Source organism: Lynx canadensis, chromosome E1, assembly GCF_007474595.2.
Source record: "Lynx canadensis isolate LIC74 chromosome E1, mLynCan4.pri.v2, whole genome shotgun sequence".
Taxonomy (NCBI): Eukaryota; Metazoa; Chordata; class Mammalia; order Carnivora; family Felidae; genus Lynx; species Lynx canadensis.
This window is the reverse complement of record NC_044316.2, coordinates 27,781,028-27,797,512: the sequence shown is the minus strand read 5'-3', so window position 1 is coordinate 27,797,512 and position 16,485 is coordinate 27,781,028. Positions and strand designations below refer to the sequence as shown.

Genomic DNA, 16,485 nt, shown 5'->3' with positions numbered 1-16,485 from the left:
GCAACTTTACTGAATTTGTTTATGAGTTCCAGTGGTTTTTAGGTGGAGTATTTCAGGTTTTCTGTATATAGTATCATCATCTGCAAATAGTGCATGCTTTACTTATTTATTTTTGTTGTCTGATTGCTGTGGCTAGGATTTCCAATACTATGTTGAATAGAAGTGGTGAGATTGGACATCCTCGTCTTGTTCCTAACCTTAGGGGAAAAGCTCAGTTTTTCCCCACTGAGTATGATGTTGGCTGTGGGTTTTTCATATGTTCCCTCTAAACCTATTTTCTTAAGGGTGTTTTTTTTTTTTTTAATTCAGTAGGCTCTATGCCCCAACATGGGTCTTGAAATTGAGTCACATGCTCCACTGACTGAGTCAGCCAGGTGTCCCATTGAAAGTTTTTTATCATGAATAGATGTTGTACTTTGTTAAATGCTTTTTCTGCATCTACTGACATGATCATATGGTTCTTGTCCTTTCTCCTATTGATGTGATGTATCAACTTGATTGACTTGCGAATATTGAACCACCCTTGCAACCCAGGAATAAATCCCACTTGATCATGGTGCATGATTTTTTTAATGTATTGTTGATTTCGGTTGCTAGTATCTTATTGAGGATTTTTGCATATATGTTCATCAGGATACTGGTGTCTTTATCTGGTTTTGGTATCGGGATAATGCTGGCCTCAGAAAGAATGTGGAACTTTTCCTTCCTTTTCTATTTTTTGGAACAGTTTGAAGAGAAAAGGTACTAACTCTTTAAGTGTTTGGTAGAATTTGCCTGTGAAGCGATCTGGTCCTGGACTTTTGTTTGTTGGGAGTTTTTGTTTGTTTGTTTTTTAAAAATTTTATTTTTAAGGGGGTGCCCACATGGCTCAGTCAGTTAAGTGTCAGACTCTTGATTTGGGCTCAGGTCATGGTCTCACACTTGGTGAGATACAGCCCCACCTCGGGCTCTGCACAGACAGTGCTGAGCCTGCTTGGGATTCTCTCTCTCCCTCTCTCTCTGTCCCTTCGAAGCTCACGTGTGTGCTCTCGTTCTCTCCCTCAAAGAACCCCACGTTGGGCTCTGCGCTGACAGTGAGGAGACTGGTTGGGATTCTCTCTCTCTCTCTCTCTCTCTCCCCTCGTTCACTCATATGGCACACTCTCTCTCAAAATAAATAAATAAACATTTTTTAAATTTTATTTTTAAGTAATCTCTACACCCAACATGGGATTCAAACTCACAACCTCAAGATCAAGAGTTGCATGCTCTACTGACTGAGCCAGCCAGGCACCCCTGTTAGGAGTTTTGTGATTACTGATTCAGTTTCTTTGCTGGTTATCAGTCTGTTCAAATTTTCTATTTCTTCTTGTTTTAGTTTGGTAGTTTATATATTTCTAGGAATTTATCTATTTCTTCTAGGTTGTCCAATTTGTTGGCATATAGTTTTTCATAATATTCTCTTATAATTGTTTGTATTTCTGTGATGTTGGTTGTTATTTCTCCTCTCTCATTTGTGATTTTATTTATTTGAATCCTTTCCCCTTTTTTTTTCTTGAAAAATCTGGCTAGAGGTTTATCAACTTTATTGATTTTTTTCTTTTCAAAGAACAAGCTCCTGGGTTGCCTGGGTGGCTCAGTCCATTGAGTGTCCAACTCTTGATTTCAGCTCAGGTCATGATCCCTGGGCCGTAGGACTGAGCCCCACATCAAGCTCCACACTGAGCATGGAGCCTGCTTAAGACTCTCTCCTGGGGCGCCTGGGTGGCTCAGTCAGTTAAGCGTCTGACTTCAGCTCAGGTCATGATCTCGCAATTCGTGAGCTCGAGCCCTGTGTTGGGCTCTGTGCTGACAGCTCAGAGCCTGGAACCTGCTTTGGATTCTGTGATTCCCTCTCTCTGCCCCTCCCCTGCTCACATTCTGCCTCTCAAAAAATAAATAAATGTTAAAAAAAAAAAGACTCTCTTTCCCTCTGCCCCTCTCTCCCACTTTCACACTCTCTCAAAAAACAACCAAAGATGTAGTATATACACAATGGAATATTATTCAGTCATAAAAAAGAATGAAACTTTGCCATTTGCAACAGCATGGATGGAGCTAAAGAGTATAATGCTAAGCAAAATAAGTCAGTCAGAGAAAGACAAATACCGTATGTTTTCACTCGTAAGTAGAATTTAAGAAGCAAAACAAATGAGGGTGCCTGGGTGGCTCACTCAGTTGAACATCCAACTCTAGGTTCGGCTCAGGTCATGATCTCAGGGTTTGTGAGTTCTAGCCCCACATTGGACTTCGCTGAAAGCATGGAACCTGTTTGGGATTCTCTCTCTCTCTCTCTCTCTCTCTCTCTCTCTCTCTCTCTCCCCCCCCCCGTCCCTTCCCCGCTCACGTGCATACTCTCGTGCTCTTTCTCTCTCTCTCTCTCTCAAAATAAATAAACTTAAAAAAAAATGAGCAAAGGAGAAAAAATGAGAGAGACAAACCAAGAAACAGACTCTTAACTATAAAGAACAACCTGATGGTTACCAGAGGGAAGAAGGGTGGGGCAAAATAGGTGGGGCAAAAGAAGGATGGGGATCAAGAGGTGCACTTCTTGTGATGAAAACAGGGTGATGTATGGCATTGTGGAAAGACTACATTATACACCTGAAACTAATGTAACACTGTATGTTAACTGGGATTAAAAACTTAAAAATAAAAGATATTCTAATACAGTGCTTACAGTGAGGAAGCTTATAGTGTGGTGACACATACACAACAATTAAAGTGTGGTACAAAGCAATAAGCAATATAATGATCGATTAAAGTATAGAATCCAAAGGGCGCTTGGGTGGCTCAGTCGGTTAAGCTTTTGACTCTTGATTTTGGCTCAGGTCATGATCTCATGGTTTGTGAGTCTGGCCCCTCAGTTGGGCTCCTCTCTCTCTCTCTCTCTCTCTCTCTCTCTCTCTCTCTGCCTCTCCCCTGCTCATGCATGAGCATGAACATGCTCTCTCTTTCTCTCTCTCTCAAAATAAATAAAACTTTAAAAAAAGTATAGAATCCACTGTCTAAAGTTTTGGCAATAAAAAAAAAAGAATTTTATGAAAATTTTCTATATATATTTTCTTAAGTTTATTTTTTAAACTTATTTTGAGAGAGAGACAAAGAGCAATAGGGGTAGGGGCAGAGAAAGAGGGAGACAGAATTCCAGGCAGGCCCCGTGCTGTAAGCACAGACCCGGATGCAGGGCTCAAATTCACAAACCGTGAGATCATGACTTAAGCCGAAGTCAAGAGTCAGATGCTTAACTGACTAAGCCACCCAGGCACCCCAAGAATTTTATGACATTTTTAAGGACTTAAAAACATGAGTGTCCAGGTTCAAAGACCTCCCTAAGTACACATCACAATGAAGATAAACAGATCTATGCTGAAACATCATCATAACATTTCAGAAGACCAGGAACAAAGAGAACTAAAATTCTTCAGAGTGAGTAGGAGACCACTTTATATTAAAAAAAAAAAAAAAATCAGTAATCTGAATGGCATCAGGGTTCTCAATAACAAGACTGAAAGCTAAGAGACAATGAAAAAATAGCTTCAAATTCTAGGGGAAAATTATTTCAACCTAGAATTTTGTGCCTTCCAAACTATCAATCAAATATGAGGATGACAGAGGGGCACCTGGGTGGCTCAGCTGGTTGAGCATCTGACTTCGGTTCAGGTCGTGATCTCAGGGTTCGTGAGTTTGGGCCCCGCCTTGGTCTCTGTGCTGACAGCTCAGAGCTGTTTGGAGCCTGCTTTGGATTCTGTGTCTCCCTCTATCTCTGCTCCTCCCCAGCTTGTGCTCTCTCTCTCTCTCTCTCTCTCTCTCTCTCAAAAATAAATAAACATTGAAAAACAATTTTTTAAATGTATGAGGATGGGAGGAAAAAACACTTTTCAGATTTTCATATTTCTTTTTTTTTCATATTTCAAAGTAAGTATGTTCAGTGCACTCTTTTTCTCTGTTTAGTTAAATGTAAGAATGGACTAAGATAGAGAAATGGAATCCAGAAAAGATGAGCTGTAATCCAGCTACGGCAATTCCCAAAATGGTGGCTAAGAAAACCAGGGGTTCAAGTTGTGCTAGAGAGACAGTGGTCCAGCTTGGAGCAGAACAGTGGAGAATTATCAAGAAAATATTGAAACCAACAGATTATAAATTTGACAAAAAACATGTATTGAAAGTGTTCTGAAGAGTCAGGAATGTGTGGTAAGAGTTCATTGATTCATAAAACCGAGCAATAAAAAGGAGTCAATTTTAACTCTAGGTAGTCTGAAATTAGGTTTGCTGACTTTGCAGTTCCTGTGAGTTGTCTGCTTGTTAAAGGAGAGATTTTTCAGACTTTGAGCCTAAGACTTCAGCTCCCAGGGACTCTGACTACCTTTTTCATCTCTCAAGGCAGTAGAAACTCCTGGGTCCTCTTTCCCAGTTGTTAACAGTAGAGGTGCTGCACCAAAGCATTCATCTCTCTCTCTCTCAAAATCTGTAAGCATGAGAACCCTGGAGCTCTGAACAAAGTCCAGTGCAATGATACTGAGAGTGGGTGTAAATAGTTTTACCTGGAAATGACCAAATTATTTAGGCGGGGATGTGATTATACTCACATTCACCTGGGCATTTGGTGGAGCATGTAAAAATAAAGATGGAAAAGGAATGGGAATACGGTCAGTGAGAAAGCATCTTTAATTCTTCTCCCTCCCTTTCTTCATTCATTCATGCATTCATGCATGAATTCATTCATTCATTCAACAAAAACAATAAAAAAAGGAACAGCTTAAGCTGATATGCCATTGCTCAAAACACAAACAAGGCCCAAACTCAAACAGCATAAAAAGCTCAAACTACACTCAATGAGCTATTTGAATAAGGAAAAAAAACAAAAAACAAAAAACAGGGGCGCCTGGGTGGCTCAGTCAGTTAAGCAGCTGACTTCAGCTCCAATCTGGAGCCCCCATTAGCTCTGCTATCAGTGCAGAGCCCAGTTTGGATATTCTGTCTCCCTGTCTCTCCCCCACACTCAGAAATAAACACTTAACATTTTTTTAAATTTATTTACTTATTTTGAGAGAGACAGAAACAGCACAAGCAGGAGAGAGGCACAGAGAGAGGGAAGTAGGGCCCGACGTAGGGCTATAACTCACCATGTGTGAGATCATGACCTGAGCCAAAACCAACAGATGATTAACCGAGCCACCCAGGTGCCCCAAACACCTAACATGTTTTTTTTTTTTTTTAAGAAAAAAGCCCCCACATGCAAAAAAACAAAAAAAGCACAGACTGAAAGTAAAATGCCACAAAGCTCCAAACAAATAAGTCACTAGCTACCCAGCAAGATTAACACACACAAAAGAGGAAGAGAAAAACCACTCAGACGGTGTCCCTTCCCTCTTCCTCTTCCAAGAGGAGAAGAACGATCATCACTTCACGCTCAGGAAGGGACACTGCATCTCCTCCTCGTGGCTTCAAGTACTCTACACGTTCAGAGAAACTTCTCTAGTAACAAACTAGTTTTAACTTTCAGCTCCCCACCTTTGCTGGGTCTATGGCTGCCATGCACTTTGGACTGATGGCAAGATATTTGCCCCATTTCTGATTCTACTCTAAAAAGAGAAAGAGGTAGGGCCGCCTGGGTGGCTCAGTCGGTTGAGTGTCCTACTTCGGCTCAGGTCATGATCTTGCAGTTTGTGAGTTGGAGCCCCACGTCAGGCTCTGTGCTGACAGCTCGGAGCCTGGCGCCTGCTTCAGATTCTGTGTCTCCCTCTCTCTCTGCTCCTCTCCTGCTCATGCTCTGTCTCTGTCTCAAAAATAAATAAAAACATTTTTAAAAAATTAAAAAAAGAGAGAAGTGTTTTGTAATGCAATCTTTCAAATACTATCACTTAAAAATGATAGTGTTGGGGCGCCTGGGTGGCGCAGTCGGTTAAGCGTCCAACTTCAGCCAGGTCACGATCTCGCGGTCTGGGAGTTCGAGCCCTGCGTCAGGCTCTGGGCTGATGGCTCAGAGCCTGGAGCCTGTTTCTGATTCTGTGTCTCCCTCTCTCTCTGTCCCAAAAATAAATAAAAACGTTGGGGAAAAAAAAAATGATAGTGTTTTAAGTGGAAATGTAAGATCTTAAAAAAATATATTTAATGGCCATGCTTAATTAACATAATACCGAATGCCAGCCAATCACAGCCTGCATCTTTAAAGCTGAGGAAACATTCCTGTTCTGTTAAAGCAGCCTCACCCACACCGAAAGCTAAAGGAAATGGTAGGCCTTGGCCTTTGTTAGTGAGAAGCAAGCTGTTTGGAGTGATCAGTAAATTTTAGCAGTTGCATGAAACAGCTGTCCTAAGAGTTTGACTTTCAAATACTGGTAAATTACAGACAGGGCACTATGACTGTGGCAGGGAGGGGAACCAGGTGGCTGAGAACCAGTGCCGAAAAACAAAACCTTTTGGGTTTTGTGCCATATGTTTGCACTACCTATTCACACTTTTTGAGTACGTGTGTACGTATTTTTTAAGTAAGCTCTATGCCCAGTGTGGGGCTTAAACTCATTACCCTGAGATCAAGAATTGCATGCTCTACTGACTGAGCCAGCCAGACACCTATGACCTCAAACTTTCTAACTGATTAAAGTTTTTTTCTCAAGTTTTTTTTTTTTTTTTAATTTTTATTCTGAGATGGCAGGGAGGGGCAGAGAGAGAGGGAGAGACAGAGAATTCCAAGCAGGCTCCACGGGACAGTGCAGAGCCCTATGTGGGGCTCAAATGCACAAACTGTGAGACCATGATCTGAGCCGAAATCAAGAGTCAGGTGCTTAACTCAGTAGCCACAAAGGCTCCCCTAAGCTTTTCTTTCTAGCTTATCTCTTAACTCAGGCAAAGATCCTGCAGAAAAAGCATAACCTGTTGGGAACCAAAACTACTCCCTCAAGCAACAAGGACTTCCCTGAGCCAGCAAGACCCTACCTGGGATTAACTTCAAGACAATTATCGCGGGGTGCCTGGGTGGCGCAGTCGGTTAAGCGTCCGACTTCAGCCAGGTCACGATCTCGCGGTCCGTGAGTTCGAGCCCCGCGTCAGGCTCTGGGCTGATGGCTCAGAGCCTGGAGCCTGTTTCTGATTCTGTGTCTCCCTCCCTCTCTCTGCCCCTCCCCCGTTCATGCTCTGTCTCTCTCTGTCCCAAAAATAAATAAACGTTGAAAAAAAATTTTTTTTAAAAATAAAAAATAAAAAAAAATAAAAAAAGACAATTATCGATTTAACCTTCACTGCCTACCTGCATGTGCCCACCCACCTTTACCCCACATTTTCCTTATATAAACCTGGAAGGATTTGGGACATTTTGGAGACAGTCTCACACACTAGCCTGCTGTCTTCCCGGTGTGGGCCTCACTGAAATAGATTCCTTTCTTGTTTCACCTCCATTTGCTTCTCTGCCTTTGGGTTTTGTCAGTGGCAAATGGCTAAGCTGGTCTATGTGGGAACCACAGACCCAGGTGCTCTTGCACCCCTTACACTCCTGGGCGCCAGCTACAATTTGAGTGCCAACTCTTGATAATACTAGCTACTATTTATTGAGGGCTTGCCAGGTACCAGGCATCGTTCTCAGTGCTTTGCATATTAGATAAATGCAATTAATTGTTAGTCATCCCAGTTTTATGGATGGAGAAACAGACACAGAAAGATTAGGTAACTTGCCAAAGGTCACACAGCTCTTAAATAGCAGAGGTTACCTTAACCATTATTCCACTTTTCTATGTGCTAAAGTACTATTCTAGGAATTGGATATACAGAGGTATGGAGGTGAGTAAAGGTCCCTACTCTCACACTGAGCTTATACTCTAGTGAGGGAGAGAGGATGTCAGATAATGAGGCATGTTGAGGATTTTTTAAGTGTTGAAACAGAGAGATTGGTGGCTACTTTAAATTTGGGTAGTCAAAGAAGCCTCTCTTTGGACGTTACATTTAAACAGGAAAAATAACTAATGCAAAGATTCAAAGAAGGGAACAAAGTGGTACGTTCCAGCAACTTGAGGGTAGCTAGAGAGCATATGGGTATGAGGGAGAGGGGAGGTTAGGCAGGGCCCAGATATCTGAAGGTTTTCTAGGCAAGGGCAAGGCCAGGGGAGTCTGGATTTTAAGTGTGACAGAAAACCACTGAGAAGTTTAAAGCTGTGGGGACTAGTTCTGAGGCCACTGCCTCAGGTGTCTATTGGAGTCATCATCATGGCTTGCATTTGGAAGGAGAAACTTGACCTGTTCTGGAAGTTGAATCAATAGGACACATTGATGGACACACTGATGGGTGAAGGAAAAAAGGTTTCAAAGGTGACAAGTTGGTTTGTGCCTGGAACAACTTGGTGCATGGTGCTGATAATAGGAAAGACTGGGGAAGAGACAGGGATTTCTCATCTCAGGGAGGGGCTTTTTTAGAATGGGGGGAGTATTCTACTCCACTTGCTTTATCTAATTTACCTTTACAAGAATCCCACGTATCGATGCTATTACTACTACATCTACCTAGGTTAGAGGGAAAGACTGAGGTTAAGAAACTTCCCAGGGCCTGGGTGGCTCAGTCAAGTGTCTGACTTCAGCTCAGGTGATGATCTCACAGTTCATGAGTACTGCTGACAGTTCAGAGCCTAGAGCCTGTTTTGGATTCTGTGTCTCCCTCTCTCTCTCTGCCCCTCCCCTGCTCGCACTCTCTCTCAAAATTAAATAAACTAAAAAAAAAAATCTTTAAAAAAATTTTTAAAAACTTCCCAAGAACCCACAGCTAGAAAATAACAAACCAAGGAGCCAACTCCAGAGCATATACTTCCCTCATAGCCCCCAACCTGTAAAGATGACCAAGAACTAATTTACGGCTCACAGTAAAAGCCTAGTCACTGTAGATCCAAAAGGAGAAAATCAAGGAGGAACTACATGGTACATAGCTAGAGTGGAAGAAAGAGAAATTAACTGTGATCTGGGGAGGTACTTCCAAAACCAGGAAGCAATCTCAAAGCTTCAACGCCAGGAAAAGAAAGGAGGTACACCCTCAGGAGGTGCTGTTTCTTTCTTTCTCTTCTTTTCTTTTTTAAAGTTTATTTTGAGAGAGAGAGAGAGAAGGACAGACAGAGAGAATGAGTGGGGGAGGGACAGAGAGAGAGGGAGGGAGAGAGAGAATCCCAAGCAGGCTCCAAACCTAACATGAAGCCTGACTTGGGCTCAATCCCACATATGAGATCACGACCTGAGCTAATATCAAGAGTCAGATGCTCGGGGGACCTGGGTGGCTCAGTCGGTTAAGTGTCCGACTTGGGCTCAGGTCATGATCTCGCGGTTTGTGGGTTAGAGCCCCGCATTGGGCTCTGTGCTGACAGCTGAGAGCCTGGAGTCTGCTTCGGATTCTGTGTCTCCTTCTCTCTGCCCCTCCCCCGCTTGTACTCTGTTTCTCAAAAATAAATAAATGTTAAAAAATTAAAAAAAAAAAAAAAGAGCGAGAGAGATGCTCCACCAACTGAGCCACCCAGGCACCCCCTCTTTCTTTTTAATTTTATTTTTAAGTTATCTCTTTACCCATTGTACTCCACCAACTGAGCCAGCCAGGTGCCCCTCAGGAGGTACCTTTTCCACACCTGCACCCTGGAATGATTACTTCAGTCCTCCCTTTTTTTCTTTTTTTCTTTTTTAAGATTTTATTTTTAAGGGGCGCCTGGGTGGCTCAGTTGGTTGGGTGTCCAACTTTGGCTCAGGTCACGATCTCACAGTTCGTGAGTCTGAGCCCTGAGTCGGGCTCTGTGCTGACAGTTCAGAGCCTGGAGCCTGCTTCAGATTCTGTGTTTCCTCTCTCTGCCCCTTTGCTGCGCGCTCTCTCTCTCTCAAAAATAAATAAACATTAAAACAAAAATTTAAGATTTTATTTTTGAGTAATCTCTACACCCAAAGTGGGGCTTGAACTCACAATCCTGAGATCAAGAGTCTCATGTTCTACCGACTGAGCCAGCCAAATACCCTTCATTCCTTCTTTTTTCTCAACTCTATTCTCAACCCTCATCAGCCTACCTCAGCAATGATTTTGCCTCACACTTGGCCCAGAACTTGAAGCTAGCAGTTGAAAAATCCTCAGTGTGGTCTCACTACAGGGACAAACCACCTACACCTGCACTCCCCATCAACTCTGGCTGCCCACTGGGAGTGGCTCTCTCCTAAATCTCAATTTCTCCTGCTCTACCCAATCCTTCCATCTGCACTCAGACTTGTTCTCCTATCTTTAATTAAACCCCATCTATATCCCATATACCCCCACCCCCACCCCCACCTCCCTCACTCCCCAACCCCCTCACCCCTACCTGCCGCCCCCCTCACCACCCCCTTCACCCCCCAGCTAAATGCACATCTACCTCTATACTCTCCATCACAGCTTGATTTTCTTCTGGGAGCTCTTTACACCCATTTAGTGGCAAGCCCTCCCACCCCTTCACTGATCAGCTCATCCCAAAACAGTTTCTCTATCACAAGACCAAGAAAGTCACCATTAAATGCCATGCATACCTTTCTAACTGCCTCTTAATCTCTCATCTGCTTTCTACACATTTCTCTGTCCCCACTCCCCTTCCTTGGCTTTGGTCAAGCACGGCTCATGTGGTTTCCCTTCTACCTGTCTGGCTGTCCCTTATGCCATTCATGTGTTAAAGGTCAGAAATCTCTCCTAAATGTGCCCTAAAGTGAATTCTATCATCACTTCCCACCCCACTGCCCTACCTAATTCAGTTCTTCTTCCACTCTCCCCATCTTAACCCAAGGAACCCATTTGCACAAGTCATAAATCCTGACAATTATCCTTTTTTTAAATTTTTTATTTTTTTAAATGTTTATTTTTGAGAGAGGGGGTAGGGGGAGAGAAAGAGGGAAACAGAATCCAAAGCAGGCTCCAGGCTCTGAGCTACCAGCACCAAGGCCAACAACGCAGGGCTTGAACTCACAAACTGCGAGACCATAACCTGAGCCGAAGTCGGATGCTTTATTGACTGAGTCACCCAGGCGCCCCTGATAATTATCCTTAATAGCCCCTCTCACTCATACCTACATTGAACCAATCCCCCCAATTCTGCCAATATTACTCAAATATCTTTCAGATCTGAACAATTTCTCTTTCTCCATCACCACCACCATCCTCCTTCCATGTTGATGAATGCAGAAGGTAGGTGCCTAACCTGGCCTCACATTTGCACCTCAACTCCTGCCGCTAATTGCCAACGCGGTTAGTGACTTTAAGCTACACAGGGCACTAAGTCATTCTTTTAATAGCATACTACTAACTTTAGGATGACAAGGAAAATTGAGTTCTCACAAAGGCTTAAGGCCATATCTTTCCATTTAACCTAACACAATCACACACACACACACACACACACACACACACAAACAACTAGCGGTGCCTGGATGGCTCAGGTCGCGAGCTCAGAACTCACCCCTCCTGAATTTGAACCCCACCACGGAACCTGTGCTGGCAGCTCAAGCCTGCTTCGGATTCTACATCCGCCCACCCGCCTTAAAATATAAGTGAGCTGTTAAAAAAAAAAGCAAACAAAACCCAACTTGAAAATAACAGGAAGGAGCGACTTCACATAAAAATTAAACAACCTGGTTGGAAACTTACAGCTACAGTTACCAACTCAAAAAAAAAAAAAAACCTACCAAAAAAACCCCAAATACGAAAATTAAGAAATGTTGCGTGTACTTAATTAACTACGCTAGTAGAAACCACTCAGACTGCATCCTTTCCCTCTTCCTTCTCCAAAGAGAAGAAGAACGATCATCAACGATAAAGGGTAGCTGCAGAAACAACACCCAGTATCAACTTCACGCTCAGGAAAGGACACTGCATTTCCTCCTCATGGTTTCGGGTACTCTACACGTTCAGAGAAACTTCTCTAGTAACAAACTATAGAAATGATCCCTGAAAGTATAGTCTTAGCTTCTGACTGCCAACCTTTGCTGGGTCTATAGCAGCCGTCCACTTTACACTGATGGCGACATTTTCCCACATTCCTCCTGCTTGAGAAATACCACATAAACATATTTCCAAAGTATTGTTTCATACGCCACCTTTAAAAAAAAATTCTGAATACTCTTATGAGGCTTTTTCTTTAAGATGCTAAGCCTTTTAGTTTGTAATTAACCTATTACGGATTGACAGCCAATCAGAAGCTCTTGTCTTTCTGACTCTAAATTAAACACAAGCACTTCCGGACTAGTTGGAGACTAGGTGCGCTTGGCGGCGCCAATTAATAATTGCATCTCAAGTACGACACGCAGCGTCTGTGGGTGGGATTTTTTTTATTTATTTTTTTTATTTTTTAAGCCTCTAAGATCCGAAATTTCGAAAGCTAATAGGTAGGTTAATTTGACATTTTTACTTCGAGACGGGCTGCTGGTTACTCACTTGAGTGTGGACCTGAGGGGCACTTACCAGATTCACCTGGGTAGCTTTTCAAAACAATGTATCCAGGCCAGTCTTAAATGGGGAACGTATTAGTTTATTTTGAAAAACGTTTTTTCCTCCCAATTTTTTTTTTTTTAATTAGGAAAAAAGTAACGACTGTAGTGTGGTTACTTTGGGGACTTTAGGGAAGGAGAGGTCTGCTTTAATTAGTAATTTTGTATATTTTTGTATTGTTTGAATTTTTTTAAATCTTAAATTGTATCACCTTTATTTCACATATCATCAGGTCTGTCTAGACAGATCACAGCCTATTTTTAGCTTTCTTCCCGGTGCAGCTCAGTATTAATAAATAAATCCACCTAAATAATTTTTTTTTTTTTTAAGCAGGCTCCAGGTCTAGTGGGGAGCACAAATGCAGGGCTTGAACTCACCACACTGAGATCAAGACCTGAGCTCAGATCAAGAGTGGGACGCTTAACCAACTGAGCTACCCAACTGCCCCTTGTGGGACCCAAGAAATTTAACAAAAATCCCCTACCCCTGGACAAGCAGAGCAAGACTAACTCCATTTTGTGCTACACCCACCATCTCATGTATAACCCCCATATGACCTACTTATTGCTTAAGACACTCCCCCACCCTAGTCAAGCCACTGAGCACACCCTTACTGGAAACCGGCTCATTTAGGAATGTGGAACCCCTAACCGCCAAAGAATGTAAATCCCGCCTTTTGCTCGCCAAACTTGCGCGCCAATTCTGACCAGAGTGATAGGCTAGTTCAAACAGTTACTATAGGGTAAATTGTAATTCAATTGGCCACCTGCGTGTGGACTGACATGAATGTGCAACCTTCTGTGTGTGTTACAATTTCATTGGCCACTGGCCCCCATAAAACTGCTACGCCTCTTAACCTAGGAGTCCAAGTCCCTGCTCCGCTGTGTCGGGTATACTTGGGCCCAAGCTCGAGCTTGCAAATAAACCCTCATGCGTTTGCATCGGTATCGGCTCCTTGGTGGTCTCTCGGATTCGAAATCGGGGGCATTACACCCCTCAACCTAAGTAAGTCTTAGATTTTTTTTTTTAATGTTTATTTATTTTTGAGAGAGAGAGAGAGAGAGAGACAGAGCATGAGTGGGGGAGGGGCAGAGAGAGAGGGAGACACAGAATCCAAAGTAGGCTCCAGGCTCCGAGCTGTCAGCACAGAGCTCAATGCAGGCTCGAACTCACAAACCGTGAGATCATGACCTGAGCTGAAGTCAGACGATTAACCGACTGAGCCACCCAGGCACCCCTTAGATTTTTTTTTTTTTTTAAATAAGTTGCCAGGTGAGTCTGACAGGTTACAAACCTCTACCCTTCCCCTCCAAAAAACCCAGACTTAAATGTGATTTCTTATTTGTTAAAAAAAGAAACAAAAACACAAAAACAAAACAAAACAAAAAAACCCTATCATTTCTCCACTACTTTACGATGTTCCAGACCTTCTACTAAACCCTTTTACATAGATCATCCGATTTAATCTTGGAAATAACCCTAAGAGTTTAAGGAAACAAACTTAAAATGTTAAGTGGCTCACCAAGGCCAGAAGGCTGTCTCCTGCTGCCTTCAGCACTGACATTGTACCTTTCTGTATCTTGTAAATCCTTATCTCTTTCCAGTAATTCACATGAGAGGCTCTTTGTGTTTTGCCTAAGACTAGAACTAGGTAAACTCAATAAACTGACCTAGCTAAAGTAAACCCATAAGGAGAGAAATAGGCAGAAGTACTGGGGGGTGGCATAGGGGGTGCAGAAGTTGCAAAGGGAAAAAAAGGGGGAATCCAGGTGCACTGAGGAGCAGTGACACATCATTTTTAGGCATTTCTTACAGATGCTAAGGAAGCAAATCATAGGGCTGTCATTCCTGAGAAAGGGTGGCTGGGAATGAACCACTGATGGGAGTTGGCTTACTCATCAGAAGTGCTACAAAAAGAAAAAGGCTAAGGATACAGGATATCCTGACCTGAAGGCCCTCTGGTCATTTCCTGACAGACAACAGCCATGTATTGTTTGCCCAGTGAACAGTACTGGGCAACTCTGTGACAGATCAAAAAGAAAATGACACCCCAAACTCCTGTCCTTCTCAAGGAGATTACTAACTAACGGCAGTTTGTCTTCAGTAGACTTAGCGAGTCATCAACTGGGTACTCAGACAAGGTAGGCCTCCCTGGAGGAAGCTGAGACTTCGCCCTGCATATCTCACACCCATGTGATACACACACACACACACACACACACACAGAAACACCCCACTTCTGAGTACAAGAGTGAGATAAAGGTAGTGGGGGGAGAAAAAGAAACATAACATTTATAAAATGTTGAAATAAGGAATTGGACTAAATGACCTGCTTTGATAGTCCCGTCTAACTCTGATAATTTCAAAGTACTTTATTTATTATCTACAATACCTGTATGAGGGGTGTTATTGTTATTACTTCTGTTCTACAAAGAAATGGAGGCACACTGAACTTAAGAAACTTCTGTTTGCTGAGAGACAATGCCAGACCAGGTTTCAATCCAAGAGGTCTGACTCACATGCAGCACATAGCATACACCAGACCCCAGCTGTAGATCTGCTTACCTGACATCTAGTTGACTGACATCTTGAATTGAATGTCTCAAAAGCACCTTGAACTCAACATGACTAAACTACTCGTCTGCTTCCTAAAACCAGGCCTCTTCCAGTTCCCTGCCTTGGTGATGGTATCACTGTCTACCCCACCAGGAGCACAAACCAGAAAACAAGGGTCATCTCTGACAGCTTCCTTCACACCAACCTGTCATAAGGCTGATGATTTATCCCCCAAATACCTCTCAGATTCCTCCACTTTTCTTCACCACTACCACCTCCCTGGCTGGTCAAGTGATCATCTTTCAGATGGACAGAGCTTAGCCTATACTCACCATTGCCCTTCTCTATCTAATCCATTCCCCAAGCAGAGACCAAGTTCCCTTTCAAACTTTTTTTTTTTTTTACATTTTTTTAAGTTGGGGTGCCTAGGTGGCTCAGTTGTTCAAGCATCGGACTTCGGCTCAGCTCATGACCTCAGGGTTCATGAGTTTGAGCCCCACCATCAGGCTCCATGCTGATGGTGCAGAGCCTGCTTGGGATTCTCTCTCCCTTTCTTTCTGCCCCTTCCGAGCTCTTTCTCCCTCTCTCTCAAAATAAATAAATAACTTAAAAAAAAAAAAGTAAAGTTTATTTTGAGAGAGAGAGCAGGAGTGAGGGAAGGGCAGAGAGAGAGTAGAGGGAAAGAATCCCAAGCAGGCTCTGTGCAGGGCTCGAACTCACAAACTGCCAGATCATTTTAAAGTTTTATTTATTTATTTTCTACATTCCACATGGGGCTCGAACTTGAGACTCTGAGATCAAGAGTCACCTGCTCCTCCAACTGAGCCAGCCAGGTGCCCCAGGAAGGGTTGTTTTTTTCTTACTTTACTTAAAAAAAAAAAAAAAAAAAAAAAGTTTACTTATTTGGGGAGAGAGAGAACAAGCAGAACAGGCAGAGAAAGGGAGAAAGAGAATCCCAATCAGGGCTCCTCATCCAGCGTGGAACCTGGTGGGGGGATGGGAGTTGGGGCTGGAACTCACAAACTGCAAGATCATGACCCGAGCCAAAATCAAGCCATCAAAGCGCCCTTAACAGAGTATATCTTAAAAGTGCTCATCATGTGGTACCTGGCTGGCCCTGGGTAGAGCGGGTACAGTATGTGCCTCTTGATCCTTCAGTGTCCTGAGTCTGAGCCCCACCTTGGGCATAGAGATTACTTAAAATCTTTAAAAAAAATACTCACCACAAGTAAAATTTCTGTATGCATAGTGACAGATGTTAAACACTGTGGTTATCATTTTGCAATATAGGCAAATGCACAATCACGTTGTATAGAAACAAACGTTCATGTCAATTATAACAAATCTTTAAAAAATACTCCTGAAAACTAAAACACACAAAGGATTTAATACAAAATTTAGTAATGAAAACCAAAAGACACAGAAGGTAACACAAACTAAGAAAATTAAAAGTT

At 42.8% G+C, this 16,485-nt stretch overlaps 1 protein-coding gene, 1 non-coding gene and 1 pseudogene across 2 annotated transcripts in view; all 3 read right to left on the bottom strand.

Annotated features, from left to right (window-relative positions):
- The window catches only part of TEX14 (testis expressed 14, intercellular bridge forming factor), a 96,268-nt gene that overhangs the window by 72,659 nt on the left and 7,124 nt on the right, over window positions 1-16,485 (bottom strand). The gene's annotated exons all lie outside the window — the stretch shown is intronic.
- On the bottom strand, window positions 5,366-5,520 carry LOC115501939 (annotated as a pseudogene).
- Window positions 11,739-11,951, bottom strand: LOC115501936. Its single transcript, XR_003964982.1, has one exon. It is a non-coding gene; the product is annotated as a small nucleolar RNA U3 (small nucleolar RNA).